Genomic DNA, 16,644 nt, shown 5'->3' on the forward strand with positions numbered 1-16,644 from the left:
TAATTGCACCGGCGAAGGGCCGGTCCCGCTGGCCTGGCGCGGCCGGGCTGCACCGGAGCTCGGGGTCGCACCTGCGAGGGGCTGGGGGGACGGCGCTGGCTCCGCCGCCCGCCCCACCGCGCCGGGTGCCGTCCATCCCCGAGCAGCCCCAGGGACCGGCTGCTTGGCCTTCCATCGCTGTAAAATGGCAGGTTTTTAATAAAAAAGGCAACCCTCCCCAAAACCCCAGCACAAGGAGGAGGGTGATCATCTCCCCGCACCCCAGCCCGGGGCTGCTGGCTTTGCCGGGGGGTGACGGCAGCAAAGGGGGGGTGCACAGCCGCGCCGGCGGGGACAGAAACGCGGGGGGCAGGAGGAGAACCAGAGCCTTGGAGGAAATCTTCTCCGGCTGAGGTGGTGCCGATTGGTGAGGTGGCGGCTGCCGTGGTGCTGGGTGCTGGGGTTGGCTGCGATTTTGCAGCCGTGACTCCGGGAGAGAGCGGGACGCGCGTGTGCACGCGTGTGCGTACGAGTGTGCGTGCAGGCGGGAGGAATAATTAGTTCCTACTATAGCACTTCTCACTCAGAGTGCTTTTTAAAAGCCTCCATTCATTAGTCTTCACGGCTTCCCCAAGGTGTCGTGTCCTGGTTCTCTCCCCCCTCCGACTCCCCACCTTCCCCAGAGCGATTGGGGATCCTGAGCCAGGGAAGGGGAGGGTGACTCTGCTGGCAGAGGCTGGGTCCTTGTAAAACCCGAGGACGTGGCAGCAGGGCTTTTGGAGACCGTCCCAGCGTCCCTCGTCCCGGCGGGGCCGATGGGATGTCTCAGGCACATGGGCATCATTGGAAAGTTCCCATCGAGGCTGAGCTGTGCCGCGTTCGGAGTGCCGCGGAGGAGAGCGGGATGGCGGGGAAGGGCCGTGGGTCCGGTGGGTGCCACCGCCGGCTGCACCCAGGGAGAGCGGTGCCCCTCACCAGGGTGCCAGGGAGCAGCATGTCAGTGCCCTTTTCCAAATTACCCAGCCTGTGCCGGGCTCCCAGGGGTCACCGGGCGGAAGCACGGAGGATGCCGGAGGGTGCCGGTGCCACTCAGCCCCCGAAGCCAAGCATCGTCGCTGGGCGAGGGAGCAGGGGGGGGCCTGGGCGTGTGCCCCCGGCGGGGCGGCGGGGCTGGTGGGGTGCAGAGGCGGGCAGGCGCTGGCGGAGGGCCTCCTCTGCAAACCCTAACCTTATTTTCCCAGGTCCGACGCCAGTTTCCATGGAAACAGCCGGGAGCAGAAACGGGAACCAGAATCCAGAAATGCGAAGCCTCGAGCTCCCGTTCGCCTTCCTGGATTCCTGCTTCCCATGGCCCCGGGTTGCCAGCTGGGTGCTGGCCACGGGGCACCCGTGCTGCTCCCACCGTGTCAGGGTGTGGGGTTGGTCCGACCGGGCACCCCATGGGGTTGGGGTGCTCCTGTGTCCTTGCACGCCGCAACACCCGTGCGTGGTGCACGGCGTATGGGTACGTGCGCGGTGTGCGCAGCAGCGTCGTGCAGTGGGCAGGGGGTACCGCAGGCAGGGAGTACTGCGGGCAGGGGATATTGCAGGCAGCACCGTGCACAGGCAAGTTCAGACAACATCTGCACACATCTGTGCGTCTAGATGGTGCGCAAGGGTGGGTGGGTGATGTACACGTCTACGCGCTCGTGCACGGACACACGCACTGTCTAGGTATAAGGGGGGGTGTAGGCACAGTCAATGTGTATAAGACATCAATAATGTATGGTCTGTATGTTCAGTGTTACTGGTGTGCACTGGGAGGACCCCAGTCTCGCGGTGTTTCCCAGTCCCGTCCCTGCCCTGCCATCCCCGTCCCCAGGACGCGGAGGGGACGGGGGACCCCAGCAGCCTGGAGAGGGGCAGCAGCAGCCATCCCTGCCCACGGGGACGTGGGTGCCGGGTGCTGCACACCAACCCAGGCGTGTGGCTGTGGGGGGAAGCCCTGCTGGGCCCCCCAGGACTGGGAGCCCCCCAGACTGCTCCGGGCAGCCCGGCCCTCCCAGCCAAAGCGGAGCCTCACGGGCCACGTTTGCGTCCCGCAAAGCCGAGCCCTGCGCCGTGCCGTGTCCATCCAGCCTGCGCCTGACCCGCTGCCCACCGACCTCCTGCACGCCTGTGCTCACCTCGCACACGTGCGTGCAACCTCGCCCCGTGGTGCCTTGGGGCTGCAGTGGCATGTTGCGTTCCCACGAGCTCGAAGGAGCCGGCATCCATGGGGTGGGACATCGGTGTCCCCTGGCACATCCCAGCCGGTGATGGGGATCGCTCGGCACCGTCCCAGCGCCGGCCGGTCCCATCCTCCCCGCAGCATCCCGCCACTCCCCGCTAGCCGATTTCACCACGCTCCCAGCGGGCTGGGGCAGAGCCGGAGCCGCTCACGGCTACCGGATCCCGGCACCCATCCCTCGCTCCCATCCCCATCCCCGCACCGTGCCCCGGGGGCGACGACAGCACCGTTGCGACGCCTTCCTCCCCGTGGCACGCGGAGCCGTGGGTGCGGGCACTGCCGCCATTGTGTGCGCGCACCGTAATACATCATTTACAGACGGACAGGTATTAAGATACATTATGGATAACTCACAGAGAGAGACGCTATTAATAATACAGACACATACAGAGGGAAGAAAGTGCACACTTGATTTCCATGTTGCTACCAGGAGTTGTGAGGCTGGCTCTGGCTGCCTCTTCCCACACGTGACTGCAACACAGTGGGTAGCTGACAGCCCAGAGAGCCTGGCTTGGGGCCAGGAAAAAGCAGAAAACACAATGTCTGTGCATATCCTCTCTCTTAAAATAACACTCCAACACCGTCTGAGACGAATTAAAATAAGATCAGGAGCGGTCTCGCGAAGAGAGGAAGACGAAGAGGGAAAGGCAGGCAGGGGAACGGCCGGGGCTGGGCGGCTTCAGACCCCGGCAGGGAAGGAGGGGGCTTGTTTTGCAGGGTTAGAGTTTAAAATCAAAAGGCTGAAGGAGAAAGAGAAGGCAAACAGGGAGAAGCAAATCCCCGGCGGGGAGGGGAGCGATGCCGGCGGCGGTGCTGGCTGTCCAGCACATGGCTGTCCTTTGGAGGGGAGCCGCGGCAGGGCGGGGGATGCGAGCGCAGGCTGCATGATGGAGAGCATCAGGAATTTCCTGCAGCTGAGGAACACACCAAATACCAGAATGCAAGAGCGAGCGGAGGAGAGCAGGGTGCCGGGGAGGGAATGAGGCGGGGGGGGATGCAGAGGGCTTGAAATAACCGGCGGGGAGAGCAGCGAGGGCAGGGGGTGGCGGGGTGGGGGGCACCGGGGGGGGGAACCTGGTGCTTTGGGGCTTTTTCCATCTCTTTGCCTTTATTTTTTTGCTGCTTTTTTGAAGGAGGTGCCCCGCGGTGCTGCCTGCGCCCGCAGGCCCCTCTCCCTCCTGCCCGAGCGGAGGTTTGGTATATTTTGGGGGTTTTACGTCTTTCCTCTCTTCTTTCCCCCAGTGATCTGGCGTGGTGCCGGGGGATACGGGGGTCGGTGACGGCGGGGCGTGGGGTCCCGCAGATCTCCCACGCCTCTCCCATGGGGCCGGATCCGGGCTCAGGGAGCCGGGAGCGGCCTGGAGAACAGGCACATCCCTGCAGGACGGTGTCACGGGAGAGCGGGGGCCCTTCGGGGGGACCCGCCGTGCAGGCAGCGCGGGCAAACGCTGCCTGCCCGGCAGAGCGGAGCCCCGAGGAGCCATGGCAGCACCTCCCACACATGCAATGAGTTTGCCAGGCACCCTTTGGCCACGCTCCTACTTCTCCCTGGGCCAGGCTGGGTTAAACACAAAAACCCCAAATCTCCAGGCAGGCTGCGAGCCCCCGAGGCCGGCGTTGCATCCAGGTGCAGCCCGACCTCTCCCTCCTCCTCGGCCACCCCCGGCTCCCCCCTGCATCCAGCTCCTGGCTGCATCCAGCCCCGGCTCCCCCGGGGATGCTGGGGGGCCAGAGGGGAGGGGAGATCAGAGGGGGCATCTTGCAGTGCCGGATCCAGGTAGCCAGAAGGTCGCACTGAAAATCTGGAAGTGGAGTTTGGAGCTCAGCAGAGCAGTGAAATCCGTCTTGCTTTAGGGCAGAGAGGAGGAGGAGGAGGAGGGAGAAAGATGCAGTGAAAGGAGCAGATGCGTCCCCCCCATCTTGGGGCGCTGGGTGTCCCCAGGTAGATGCTGTGCCCCCCGGCCGGGACTCTGCCGAGCATCCCAGCGAAGCAGATCGGGGACATTTGAGGGGACTGAAGGGGGATGAAGAGGAGGCAGCAGACCCTGAGCGAGCGCCGGAGCCCGGGCAGGCGATGCCGAAGGCTTTGTAGCCCCCTTGCCAGGTGCCTCCCGTTTCCACCGATTCCAGGCCGCGGCGTCCCCGCCATCCCGGGGCGAGCGGTGACCCACACCTGCCGGGGCCCCGCCGGGGCCGGGGATGCTGCGAAGGGGCCGAGCTCATTAGCCGGCTCCAGCCTCCCCAGCACGGGGGTCAGAGAGCAGCAGCCCGGGGCGGGGGGCATGGGGAGCGCGGCTGGAGGCTCTTTGTGTGGGCTGGCGGCCCCCGCCGTCCCGCTCGCTGGCCCCCGCGAACCATCCCGGCTCCTGCGATGCTTGTCCCCGAGGCTGGGGATACGGCGGCATCGGATGGGGATCTAGCAGGCGTGGTGGATGCAGTGCCCGGGGGGTCCCCAGGGGCTCCCCCCACCCAGCGCCGCACCCCGATGTGGTTTTTCCTCCCTCTCCTCCCCCCACCAAAGCACCCAGTGTCTTTCACCGCAGACCATGAGCTCTCGATCTGGGTGCAGGGTGGGTGGGTGGGTTCCTGTGCCCCCGCGGCGTGCCGGTGTCCTGTTCCTCCCTGCCCGGCATGGAGCAGGGTGGCTCCCGGACCATCGCATGCCGAGCGGCCCTTTGATCTCCAGCACTGCTGGGGCAAGAGGGGGGCCAGCTGGGGTGCAGAACGACGGGGCTGCAGGCTGGGGGGGGTCAGGCACCCCAGGACCCCCCTGCCCCCGGCTAACGAACCTAGGGACATGCCTGGGTCACCCTGCCTGGGCAGGAGACGCAAAGCCTGTGCTCACCCCACAGTTGGGGTGTTTCTTGTTAGGCATCAGCTGCTAATTGGCCCCTCTGCAAAGTTGTGCAATAGGGGGGGTCCCTTCCCCCAGATTTGCCCCATCCCGCTCGTGCCTACCTGGCACGGGGCAGGGTCCCCCATCATTTTGCGTGGGTGCCCAGCGGAAACGCCCCGTGGGCTGCCCACAGGGGACATGGCACCTCCGCTTGCACCCGGGGGCCCAGGCACGCTCCTCCACCACCCCTTTGGCCGGAGCGTGCCGGGAGGGTACAGGCAGGGTGCCGGTACCTGCCCTTGGGATGGGGACAGGGTGGGATTTCACCGTGCAAAACCCCACCAGCAGATCACAGGGTGCCCCGGGCTCCCCGGCTGCCCTTGCCCACCCTGGCCCCCCCACCTGCACAGGCCTTTGCTTGGGGGCTGGCCGGTGGGGAGGCCGCCCGGCCGTGGGGGCCGGAGGCAGGCGATGGCGAAGGCGGGGGGGGTGGGGGGGGATACTGGCTGGAGCGAGTCTGAACCTGGCATCTGTCGAATGTCACCTTACCCAGACAGTCTGTGCTTCCCTGTCTCCATATCAACCGTTCTGCTCCAGCCACCTGCGGGGGGGTGGCAGGGAGCGCCTTTGGGGAGGAGGAGAGCTCTGGAGCTCGCCACGCCGCTTGCTCGCCGCAGCCTCCCTTTCCCCTCCCTGCTCGCCCCCGGGGTGCGAGGCCCCGGACTATAAATCGTGGCGCAGGCGCACACCGATGCTCCTCCGGCCACCTGGGATGCGCTTGGGAGACAAGGGGTGACCCTGGCGCTGGCAGCTCGTGCAACCCCAAATTGCATCGTCTGGCTCCGCCGTGCCTCAGTTTCCCCTCGCCGCAGCAGAGGGGAAACCCTACCTGGGTGAACCCCTACCTGGGCCGGTGCCCCCACGCCCACCGGGCGCCTCCGCTCCCCGCTGAGCCCCGGCGCAGCTGCGGCGCAGGAGGGATGCCGGGGCTCGCTCCACCCCAGCCTCCGCGGCGAGGGCCTCTTCCAACAGCTCTGCACATTTCCCCGGACTGTCCCCCTTCCCTGCGACCAGATGTTCTCGCCCTCCTCCCCCCGATGGGGTCCGGGCCAGAGCCAGCTCACCACGGCCGCGCCGGGACGGACACTGCCTGCCAGCATCCCTCCTCCTGCCCTGCACCTGGACGGTGGCCGGGGACGGGGGACCGGTGTGCTGGCTCCCAGTGCTCCCCAGTATCAACTCGTCCCATCCCAATCAGGCTGCGACAACCCCAAACACAGCGGGGAGCCCGGCCGGGGCTCCTCGGTCCCACGCGTGCGTGGGGCAGTGCGTCGGGGACGGGATTACAGCACCAGGACTCTGTATGTGGGGGGATGCTGGAGTATTTGGGGGATGCTGGAGTATTTGGGGTGATGCTGGAGCAGTGGGGGAGATGCTGGAATATTTGGGGGCTTGCTGGAGCATTTGGCGTGGGGGTGCTGGCGCATTAGGGGGGCTGTTGGAGGACTTGGGGAGGTGCTGGAGCGTTAGGGGGGCTGCTGGAGCATTTGGGGAGGTGTTTTAGCATCTGGGGTGGGGGTGCTGGAGCATTGGGGAGATGCTGGAACATTTGGGGTGGGGGTGTTGGAGCACTGGGGGGGATGCTGGAGCATTTGGGGGATGCACAGTGCTCCTTGCCGGTTTACACCTGCCCCAGCGCCGCGGCGGGCAGCAGAGCTGAATTCCCGCGCCGGCGGTGCTGCGGGCAGACGGGTCGGGACGGGGCGCGCGTGTGCACGCGGGCCCCTCGCGGGTGCGTGTGCATGTGCACCGCGTGTGCCGAGCCACGTGGGGCGAGACGCTGGGCCGCATGGATGCCGCTTGTGGGGCCGCACTGGATGCCGCTCGCGCTCCAGCGGGAACGCCTTCCCGGCCGCGCGCTCCCGGGGCACCTCGGGAAGGCACGGGGAGCGCGGCAGGCGGGACGGACGGACGGACGGATGGACAGACGGAGACGGACACTACCGCCCGCTGCCTCCTCTCCCAACCATGCGCAGCGGCTCCTGCGAGTGTGTAATTTCACCACAGTGCCTAAACGAGGGACAGAAGTAAATTGACCTTTTAACCCGTTTTCCTACCAGGGGGATTATAGCCTGTTTCCTGTTAAATCTCTCCAAGAACTGGCTCCATCCTGCTCACGGAGCGGGGGGGACACCCACCCAAAGCGGGGGGCTTTAAGTTCCCTCCCCACCTACCCCCAACCCGCCTTTCGCACCCCATCGCCTCTCCCATCTCCGCCACCTCTCTTCCCATTAAAGTCTTCGGGGTGCTTTCGCCAACCCCGGGAAAAACCAATGTGGAAAATTGCTGGGAGGAAAGAACCGAAGGCGGAGAGTGATAAATATTGAAAGGGTGGGATTTCGATGTAGGCTGCAACAGCTGTGCCGGTTACAGTGTCACACTATCTCTCCACAGGTTTACTGACCCATTTCCATTCACAGGGCTGCCAGTATCTTAGCAACTGCAACAGTCCCCCAAGAACAGGCATATTGCCTGCTATTAGTGACTGCTGCAACTGTGTCAAGGTTAGCTCTCTCCCTCCAAGCCCTGCCGGGTTTGTTTTTCGCCCAAAGCCAGCACAGGCTGTTTGGAGATAGATCCCCCCGGCAGCCGTCTTGGGTATTGGGTGTTCAGCCCTTCCACGGAAATTGCTGGTGGGGCTGGAGCGGGTGCTGGGGTGATGGATGGGGTGCGGGGTTGGGTGGTGGGACGGAGGGGGATGCGGGGTGCGCCGGGGGGGATGCTGCGGGGTGTTGGTGATGGCGTGGGTGCATGGTGCAGCCTCAAAAATAGGAGTGCTGTCAGCCGGCTGGGTGTCACCGTCGCCCCTGCGCAGCACCGAGCCCCGGGAAGTCACCCGGAGGTGGTTGGGGCTGCGCTGATCCCGCCTGGGGTGTCACGAGCGGGGCCAGCCTCAGCCTGCGCCCTCGGTTAGGCACGGGCAGGGGGATGGCATGTCTGCCTGGGCTCTGCAGCCGCACCGGGGGCGAGGAGGAGGAAGGCACGTGTCCGTCTGTGCTGGCAAAGCCTGGCACCACCGTGCGCCAGCTTGGGACGGGAGTGCCATGTCGGTGACATCCACTGTCACCGCCTCTGGGCACAGGCTCAGCGTCGGCGAGGGACCCGCTGGGGTCCCCCCACACTGTGTTCCCCCCCGCCCCACAGCCCCTGCTCAGCCCCAGTGCTTGTCCTATCGGGGCTGTGCCTTTTGGGGAAACTGAGGCACGCGGTGCATGGGCCAACAGGGTGCTGTTCCCGCTGCATCCGGTCTTGAGGGGCGTGGAGTGCGGAGCCATAGCCACAGCAAGAGAAGGGACTTGTGCTCCCTCGGCGTCCCCCAAAACGCGGCAATATTGGGGTGACTGAACCCACAGAGCAGGGAGAAGGCGAGCAGCCAGTGCATCCCTAAAACAGCCCATGCAGGGAGGGAAACTGAGGCACAGGCACCCACCAGGCAGGCAGAGCACCCCGCCACCCAGCTCCCGGGTGGGTGCTCTGCTTGCTGGGGCCTCGCAGCCACTCCTGGGCTGCACCCATGGGTGAGGAGCAGCGAGGTGGGTGCTGGGTGGGCAGGGTGCGTCCCGGCCCCCCCGGGCCAGCCGCCCCCCCCGGCAGCGCTGCAGACAGCAGGCTCCACACCAGCAGAGCCACGGGGACGGCTGAGAGGGAAGCCACAAAAATGATTTAAGGGGCTGGCGGGATTGATTTATTAAGAACAATTAAAAGCGCTAAATACGCTTAGCTCAGCCAGACGCCGAGTAAGGGAGCCTGGGGGGAAGAGACCTGTCTGCTGTATCCAGAGGGCGAGGCTGGCAGCGGGGGGACCTGCGGCACTTTGCGGGGGGACGGGGTGGCACTGGGCTGGGCTGGCGCAGCCGGGGAAGGAGAGGGGTGCTGGGGTTTGGCTGGCTGAAAGGCGATGTAATGGGGTGCAGCGCCCTGTGGCCACGTTTGCACCCAGAGGTGGGTTTGCACCCAGGGCTGAATTTGCACCCAGGGCTGGGTTTGCACCCAAGGGCTGAATTTGCACCCAGGGCTGGGTGTGCACCCCAGCTGGAGGGCACACGGCGGAATGTCGGGGTGCGGGAGGTCCCCAGGCAACGCTGAAACTGAGGGAGCTGCTTAGGGTCAGTGCCAGCTGCAGGATGCCCAGTATGACCAGTAAGCCATACTGGGCAGGGTGTTGCTACCACAGCCCTGTCTGGCAGTGCCACCCTGGGAGCTCTGCAAGGCACCCAGCAGCCGGCTCGGGGCTGGTGCTCGCCAAGCGCGGGCGGCACGCCGGGCCAGGCGTTCGGCAAAGGGAGGATGCTTGACGGCCACGGGCGCAACCCCCGGGGCTCCTCGCCGATGGGTGCCTGTGAGGCCACCGGCTGCATGCGTGGGTCCGAGGAGCTGGTGGAGCAGAAATCGCAGAGCGTTGCGACATCCACAAACCCGCATCCCGCTCAGGAAATCCCAGCCGAAAGTCCTTGGAGGCTGGGAGAGTCCCCGGCCTTGTACAGACCTGCCCAGCCCCGGCTCCTCCCCGGGCATCGGTGGCGGCTGTGGCTGCGGTGGGGATGGGAGAGCTGCACCCACCATGGGTTTCCGGGGGTCCCTGGTGCTGTAACCCTGCGGGGTGGGCTTTGTCATGGGTGGCGGTTCGGTGTCCCCACCGTGCTGTTGGGGTGCTGGGATGCCAGAGGTGGGGGCAGTGGGCTGTGCCCTGCATCCTCCCAGTCCTTGTGGCTGTCTGCAGTGGGAAGCACTGGTTTTGTACCCATTCCCCAGTGTAGTGCAGGATCTGTCCCCTCCCCTGGGCTCAGTGGGGTGGCTGTGCATTGGGGCAGCAGTTGAGGACCCGGGCGATGCTCAGGGACGTGGTGGTGGGGAGCCCTGCTGCCTTCCTCCCCTCGCGCCCTCCCTCCGCCGCATCCCAGTGCTATCGGGGCGGGGGGGGGCGGCGTTTTTTTGGGTTCTGGTTCAGATCCCCCACGCAGAACAGCCGCCACCTCCCCGTGGTCACCCCGCCTTGGGGCAGGATGTGCCCGCATCCCCATCACCGCATGGGTCCCCCATGCCGTGAGCCACGCAGGGCACCTCCTGCCTCGCTCAGGAGGCATCTGCTCCCGAAAACCATGGTACCGTGGGGGGGGCCCCTGCCCTGGCCCCCCCAGAGAGGAGCCACGGGAGGCGGTGGGAGCTGGGAAAGGTGCTGAATGGAAACAAAAGGTCTGCGGGGTGGCTGGCAGGGGTGAGCGGAGCCGGAGGCTTTCTGCTGACCCTGCTCCGGCTGCCCCAGCCCTGGCCTCCCCCCGCCACCCCCGCTCGCTCCTGCCGACGTCAGCGCTTCCCGGCAGCGCTCCCAGGTAAAGGAGCCGGCTGGGAGGTGGAAAAGCCATTCCTGCCTCTGCCCTGGTGCTTACGCCTCCATCAGCCATGGCAAAAGCCTCCTGGGGCAGGGTGGGTGCTCGTGCCTTATCCCCAAGTGTCCCTGCGGGGCCACGCACCCTTTTCCCATGGGGATGGAGCTGTGGCGAGGTGCGGAGCGTGGCGCAGGTTGGGTGGTGCCCACGGCGTGGGTGCTGCGTCCCCCTCCGCCTGTGCCCGCACCCTGCTGCGCTTGCTGGGGGTGCCCACAGGGCCGGTGGCCAGGGATGGAGGTGACCGGGGATGGAAGTGGCCGGGGATGGAGGTGGCCGTGCCCCAGTGGCCCTGGTGCTGCCAGCATTTGCCTCCATGTTCCTGCTTGGCCAAGTGCTATCTCAACCGCAGGCAGCGGGGGCAAAGCCAGAGCCCATGGGGCAAGGAGAGGGGCTGCCCAGGGTCACCCTGCTGGCTGTGGTCACCAACTGGGATGCACTGGGGTCCCAGTAGCCGCACTGGGGGAAAGCGGGTATGGGAACAGTGCGGTGACTTGCCCAGGGCCATGCAGGCGGGGCGGTGGCAGAGGTGGGACTGACTCAAGGTGCTCGGCAGCAGGTCCCTGGGTGCCCCCGTCCTCGGCGGCGCGCCCACCGCCGGCTGCCCAAGGGTTAACGAGAGTTTGCTGCTCCTGCAGACAATTAGTGACATCTTTGCTGACAACGCCACACTGAGCCACTCGCTGCCTCCCCGGCAGCACCAGCCTGGCCGCCCCCGCGCCCCGCGCGGCCCCCGCACCGCCGCCTGCCTTCACCACCGTGGCCCCGTCGTCCGGCCCGGCACCTCGCCGCGGCACCTCGCCCCGGTGGCTTTTCGGCAGCGGCGGCACAATTGCAATCCCGAGCGGAGCAGCCGGCTCCCCTCGCTGCCCTCTGACCCGCTGTTGCTGTGGAAACTGCATCCCACATAGGATTACGGAGCCTGAATCCGCAGGCTCCAAACTCCCCTCGAAATCCAGACGGCCGCTGGGGTCCCCCCCTCTGCACGCCGCGCCAGCCCCCCTGCCCGCGGTGCCCACGGCGGCACTGCCTGTGCCTGCCTGTGCCTGCCTGTGCCTGCCGGGGTGGAGGCTGGGTGCTGGAGGAGGTGGCAGCAGCACCCCTGGGTCCCCTGCTTTGCACCCACAGGCCAGTGATGCTGCCAAAAGCGCCACGGTGTCACCACGAGGCCGTCGGTGACCCCCGGCACCTGCGCCGTTGCCTGCACATCATCTCCCGGCGTGCCTCCATCCCTGCATCCCGGAGGGGTGGGGAGAGGTGTGGGGCACTGGTGGGACTCCCCCCCCCCCGCCCCCCCAGCAGCCAAAAGCATCCCAGGGAGCTGGATCCACCCCAAGGACCCATCCCCAAACCTTGTGCCCATGGGCACCCAACACCTCTGGGGCACCCGCAGGAGCCAGGCACCCACCAGAGCCCCCCACATCCCCGGGGACAGGCAGCGCGGGTCCCCCAGGCCTGGGTGCCCGTACTGGGGGAAGGGATGGGCGCGGGGGAGAGCGGAGCCTGTCTGGGGAGCTCTGTGGGCTGGGTTTGTGTCTCAGCATCTCTCCCTGCCACCCGGGGAGGTAGGAGCTGAATTAATCGCGATCAATTAGTGCTGCTTGCAGTCCCTGGCTTCCTCCCTGCACCAGCTTTGTGCCGTCGCACCCAGCGAGGGGGGCCCTGGTGTCCCCAGCAGCGCCTGGGTGCTGTTGGGGACCGCAGCCCCTCTGGACCCCCTGGGATTGGGACAGGGGACAAGCGGGGCGTCCCCCAGCCCACGTGGGCACCCACAGCCATAGCGAACATCCATGCCATAAAATTTGGCGGGGGTGATGGCGCGGGGACGGGGAGGGGACGCATGCGCCCCTCAAAGCCCCTCTGCCAGGGCTGGAGCGGGATGATGGGGGGTCCCGAGCGAGTGGCCGGATCCTGCAGTATACTGCAGCAAATGCCCTGCAATCTGCATCCGAATGAATCCCACCTTCCTTCCCCCGCAACGTGCTGCCCTGGGCTACAGCTAATCTATTGTGCGCTGGGCTGCAGCCAGCACAAGCTGCAATACAGTAAATCCTTCTGCAGTATCCTGCAAGGGGACCGAGCCCAGCCGCAGCCACTCGCCGCCTGCCAGACAAAGCCGGGGGGCCCGCGCGGGGACGGGGCGCAGGGGACGGGGACGCGGGAGGGTGGCAGGCACCCCTGGCTTCGTGCCGGCGAAGCTGGGAGGATGTAGCCCCTGACCAGGGTGGGAAGTTCCCCAGGGAGTTTTGGCAGTGCCGTGCCCCGTGGATCCCCCTCGCCCTCCAGATCCCTGCCGCGGGCCTGGGAGATGCGCCGGCCTCTGCCCCCCGAGCGTGGGGTTGTCCCTAAACCCTGTCACCGCCATGGTCCCCCCCCCAGGGTCCCGGTGCGACGCAAGGGTTTGCATCCCCAACCTCTCCCTGTGCGTGGTGCAACCTCCCTCGTGCCTCAGTTTCCCCACCGGCGCAGAGCCTGCTAAGCACCTCATCCCCCTCCCGCAAGCGGGCTCCAGCGCACGTGAGCCCCGCTGCCCTTTGCTGAGGGATTTTGCTTGGATACTGTTATTATCGTTATTATTACTATTATTATTATTATTATTGGGATGTTGGTGGGGCTCTGTGGCTCTGCCGGACCCGTCTTTGGAGAGCGAGGCATCCTTCAAAGGGAAGGCGCTCTGTCACCGCCCAACAGCAGCTGCGTTCTCCTCAATTAGAAGAGGTAATGAAGCAATTTATGGGCATCTACAAAGTGATGTGTGAGTGACAGGCTGTGTACGATCCGCGCCGGGGCTCTGCCGACAAGTTGCGTTCTTCCAATTTTAATGGAAAGCTCCCCGGCGGGGGGGGGGGGGGGGGAATAGGCGTATCTATAGGTGTGTGCGCTCTGAGGCTCATACGTGGCTGGAGCAGTGATGCCGGTGGGTTGTGGCTAAACGCGGGGAGGGCTGCGTGCCCTGATCCCCCGTCCCTGGGGAGTCTGGCCCCCCGGGACACGCAGTGCCACAGCCTGGCCCAGCCACGGCTGTAACCAGAGCCGGGAGGGCAGCTGGGTGGGAGCGGAGCGGGGGGCTGGGGCGGCACAGGATGCCCGGGTGCTCTGGGAGAGTTGGCTGCAGCTCCCCGTTTCCATCCGCACCCCGGGCACAGCCCGCCCTGCTCCCTGCCTCAGTTTCCCCGCGTGTACCCGTGCCCCTGCTGCGTATCGCTGCCGGACCCCGGGTGCTTTCCCTGCGCTCGCACCTTCCTCGCACCCCTGGCTTCTCGGGGGCCACCACGGCCTCTCAAAAAGGGTGAATTGTGTTTTGGGGTCACCCGCTCCGATGGGGGCAAAACCCAGTGTGGCCCCTGGCACGAGCTGTCAATGGCCTCCTGCTTCTGCCGCTGCTGGGGTGTGGAATGGGGGGTCCACACCGCTGGCCTGGCCATTTCGGGGACCTGAGGGGTCCCTGCACTGCGGGAGCCCATGGGTGCTGCCTGGGTGCCCAGCTGGGGCTGCCAGCGCCGCACGGCCGGGAGGGTGCGGGGGCACGGCGGTGCTCGTCGGTGCATTGTACCCCCGAGTGGGTGTCATCCTGCGTGTGCATGGGAGGTGGGTGCTGCACATCCATGTGCCGGCACACCTCTGTGTGCGTACCGGTGTGCACCCACGTGTGCACCCATCTGCGTGTGCACCGCTGCCTGCGCGTGTTCCCGTACCTGCGTGTGCACCTGCACCCACGTGGGTGTGCGTGTGCACCTGCACCTGTACTTGTCTGCGTGGGTGCACCCACGTGTGCACAGTCCTCCCCCTGTGGGTGCACCTGTGTGTGCACAATGCTTCCTGTGGGTGCACCCATGTGTGCAGAATCTTCCCCCGTGGGTGCACGTGTGTGTGTACAATGCTTCCCATGGGTGCACCCATATGTGCACAATCTTCCCCCGTGGGTGCACCTGTGTGTGCACAATGCTTCCCGTGGGTGCACCCACGTGTGCACGGTCCTCCCCCCGTGGGTGCACCTGTGTGTGCACAATGCTTCCTGTGGGTGCACCCTCGTGTGCACAATCTTCCCCCGTGGGTGCACCTGTGTGTGCACAATGCTTCCTGTGGGTGCACCCACATGTGCACAGTCCTCCCCCCATGGGTGCACCTGTGTGTGCACAATGCTTCCCGTGGGTGCACCCTCGTGTGCACAATCTTCCCCTGTAGGTGCATGTGTGTGCACAATGCTTCCCGTGGGTACACCCATGTGTGCACAGTCCTCACCCCGTGGGTGCACCCACGTGCACACAATCCTCTCTCCATGGGTGCACCTGTGGGTACAGCCACGTGTGCACAATCCTCCCCCATGGGTGCACCTGTGTGTGCACGATGCTTCCCGTGGGTGCGCCCACGTGTGCACAGTCCTCCCCGTGGGTGCACCTGTGTGTGCACGATGCTTCCCGTGGGTGCGCCCACGTGTGCACAGTCCTCCCCCCGTGCAGGTACCTGCGCACACTCCTGCGTGTGCACAACTGCCTCGTGCGCCTGCAGCCCCGTGCACACCTGCACCCGTACCTGTCGGTGGGTGCATCCCCTCCGCGCCCACCTGTGTGCGGGGTGCCAGGCTGCTGGCATGCTGGGGCGGGGGTGTGAGGAGGGGGGCAGCCCCTGTCCCCCTCCCCACACCCCTGCCCCGGCACGCCGGCGCTGGCATCGTCCCCAGTGGCTCCCACACCCCAGCTCGGCCCCAGCCGGCCCTGCACCACGCCGCATCTCCCAGGAAACAGGATCTGCAGCCAGGAGTTTCCGCTCAACTCGTGTGTGCCTCCCACAAAAAAAAAAAAAAAAAAGAAAAAAGAAAGAAAAAAAGGGTGAAAAAAAAAAAACAAACCACCCTGACACCAGCCCGGCCGTAAATCCTGCCCGGCCCATTCTGCTTTTCTTGTCTAGCCAGTTTCTAAAATTGGCCAAGGGAGGCAACTGGCTGCTCTCCCCCTGCCCGGACCCCCGGGTCCCCACCTGGCCGCCCCGCGTGGTGTCGGCACCGAAGGGGTGCAGCAGTGATGCCGCGGGCTCGGCCGGTGCACCTGGACCCCGCTGCCGCCATTCCCTGCGGTGGGGCTGGAAGCGAGGGGGGTGGCGGCGGTGCCCGGCGTGGGGGCGTGGGTGGGTGCTGGGTGGCCCAGGACCCCGGTGGGCACGTGGTCAGCATCCCCGCGTCCCGGTGGGCGCCCCTTTGCTGCCCTGGGCAGCCCCCCAGCCCCAGCGCCGGGGGAGCATGGCTGTGCCGAGCGAGCCTTCGGCACGGGCACGCGTCCATCTGGCGCCTTCCAAATGTTACTGGCCTCGCAGGATCCCAGCCCCGCTTGGCGTTAACCCGCAGCGCACCGCGGCCTCGCAGCCAGCTAGGGATGGGGGGGAGCTGAGCATCGCCTCTCTGCCCCCCCCCGGGAGTCCCCCAGCAGGGTGTCGGGGGGCTGCAGAGCCACCCTGGGTGCCGCAAGCTGCAGGCGGGGGGTAGTGTGGGCAGGGGACGGAGCCCCTCTGCGCGCCGACGCGGCTGCGGGTGTTACATGACCCGGCGTGGCCGGCACTGGGCAGGGACACACCGGGGCTGTGACTCATGCTGTGGCTATAACAGGGAGCCCGGAGAGGGGGGCCGTGGCCGTCTGCGCAGCCTCAGGCCTGCCAGCGCATTGAGGGGGGGCCCCGGGTCATGCTCACCACGCTGGGGCGAAGCACCCCATGGCACCGCCGGGAACGGCCATGGCACGGAGACGTGCATGCAAAAATACCCGGCACCCCAAGGAGCCCCTGGCACCCCGACCTGGCACCCCGAGGGATGGGTGCTGGGGTGTGCGTGTGTCCCCCCGGCAGGGAGAGGGCAGAGGAGGGGGCCAGGCTGGCTGCTCGCCTCCCGCGCTGGCTCGACGGGGCGGGGGAACAAAGCTGGCAACGAGGAAAGCAGCTAAATTTAGCCCGTTTCCCTGCTAGCTCTGAACTGCGGCTCTGGGCTCCAGCCGGCCGAGGTGCCACCGTCTCTGCAGTCCATCTGTCGAGCGGTTTCACCGCCCCACCTCCCCCGGCCCCACCGCCGCCTCCTGTCCCCCCCCCGCCAGGAGGGGGGTCAGGTCCCGCCGGGGCCAAGGGGTTTGGGG

General features: G+C 66.5%; 1 protein-coding gene across 5 annotated transcripts in view; it reads left to right on the forward strand.

Annotated features, from left to right (window-relative positions):
• Window positions 1-16,644, forward strand: part of AHDC1 (AT-hook DNA binding motif containing 1) — a 53,642-nt gene that overhangs the window by 22,758 nt on the left and 14,240 nt on the right. The gene's annotated exons all lie outside the window — the stretch shown is intronic.

This window comes from Ciconia boyciana, chromosome 21 (assembly GCF_034638445.1).
Source record: "Ciconia boyciana chromosome 21, ASM3463844v1, whole genome shotgun sequence".
NCBI lineage: Eukaryota > Metazoa > Chordata > Aves > Ciconiiformes > Ciconiidae > Ciconia > Ciconia boyciana.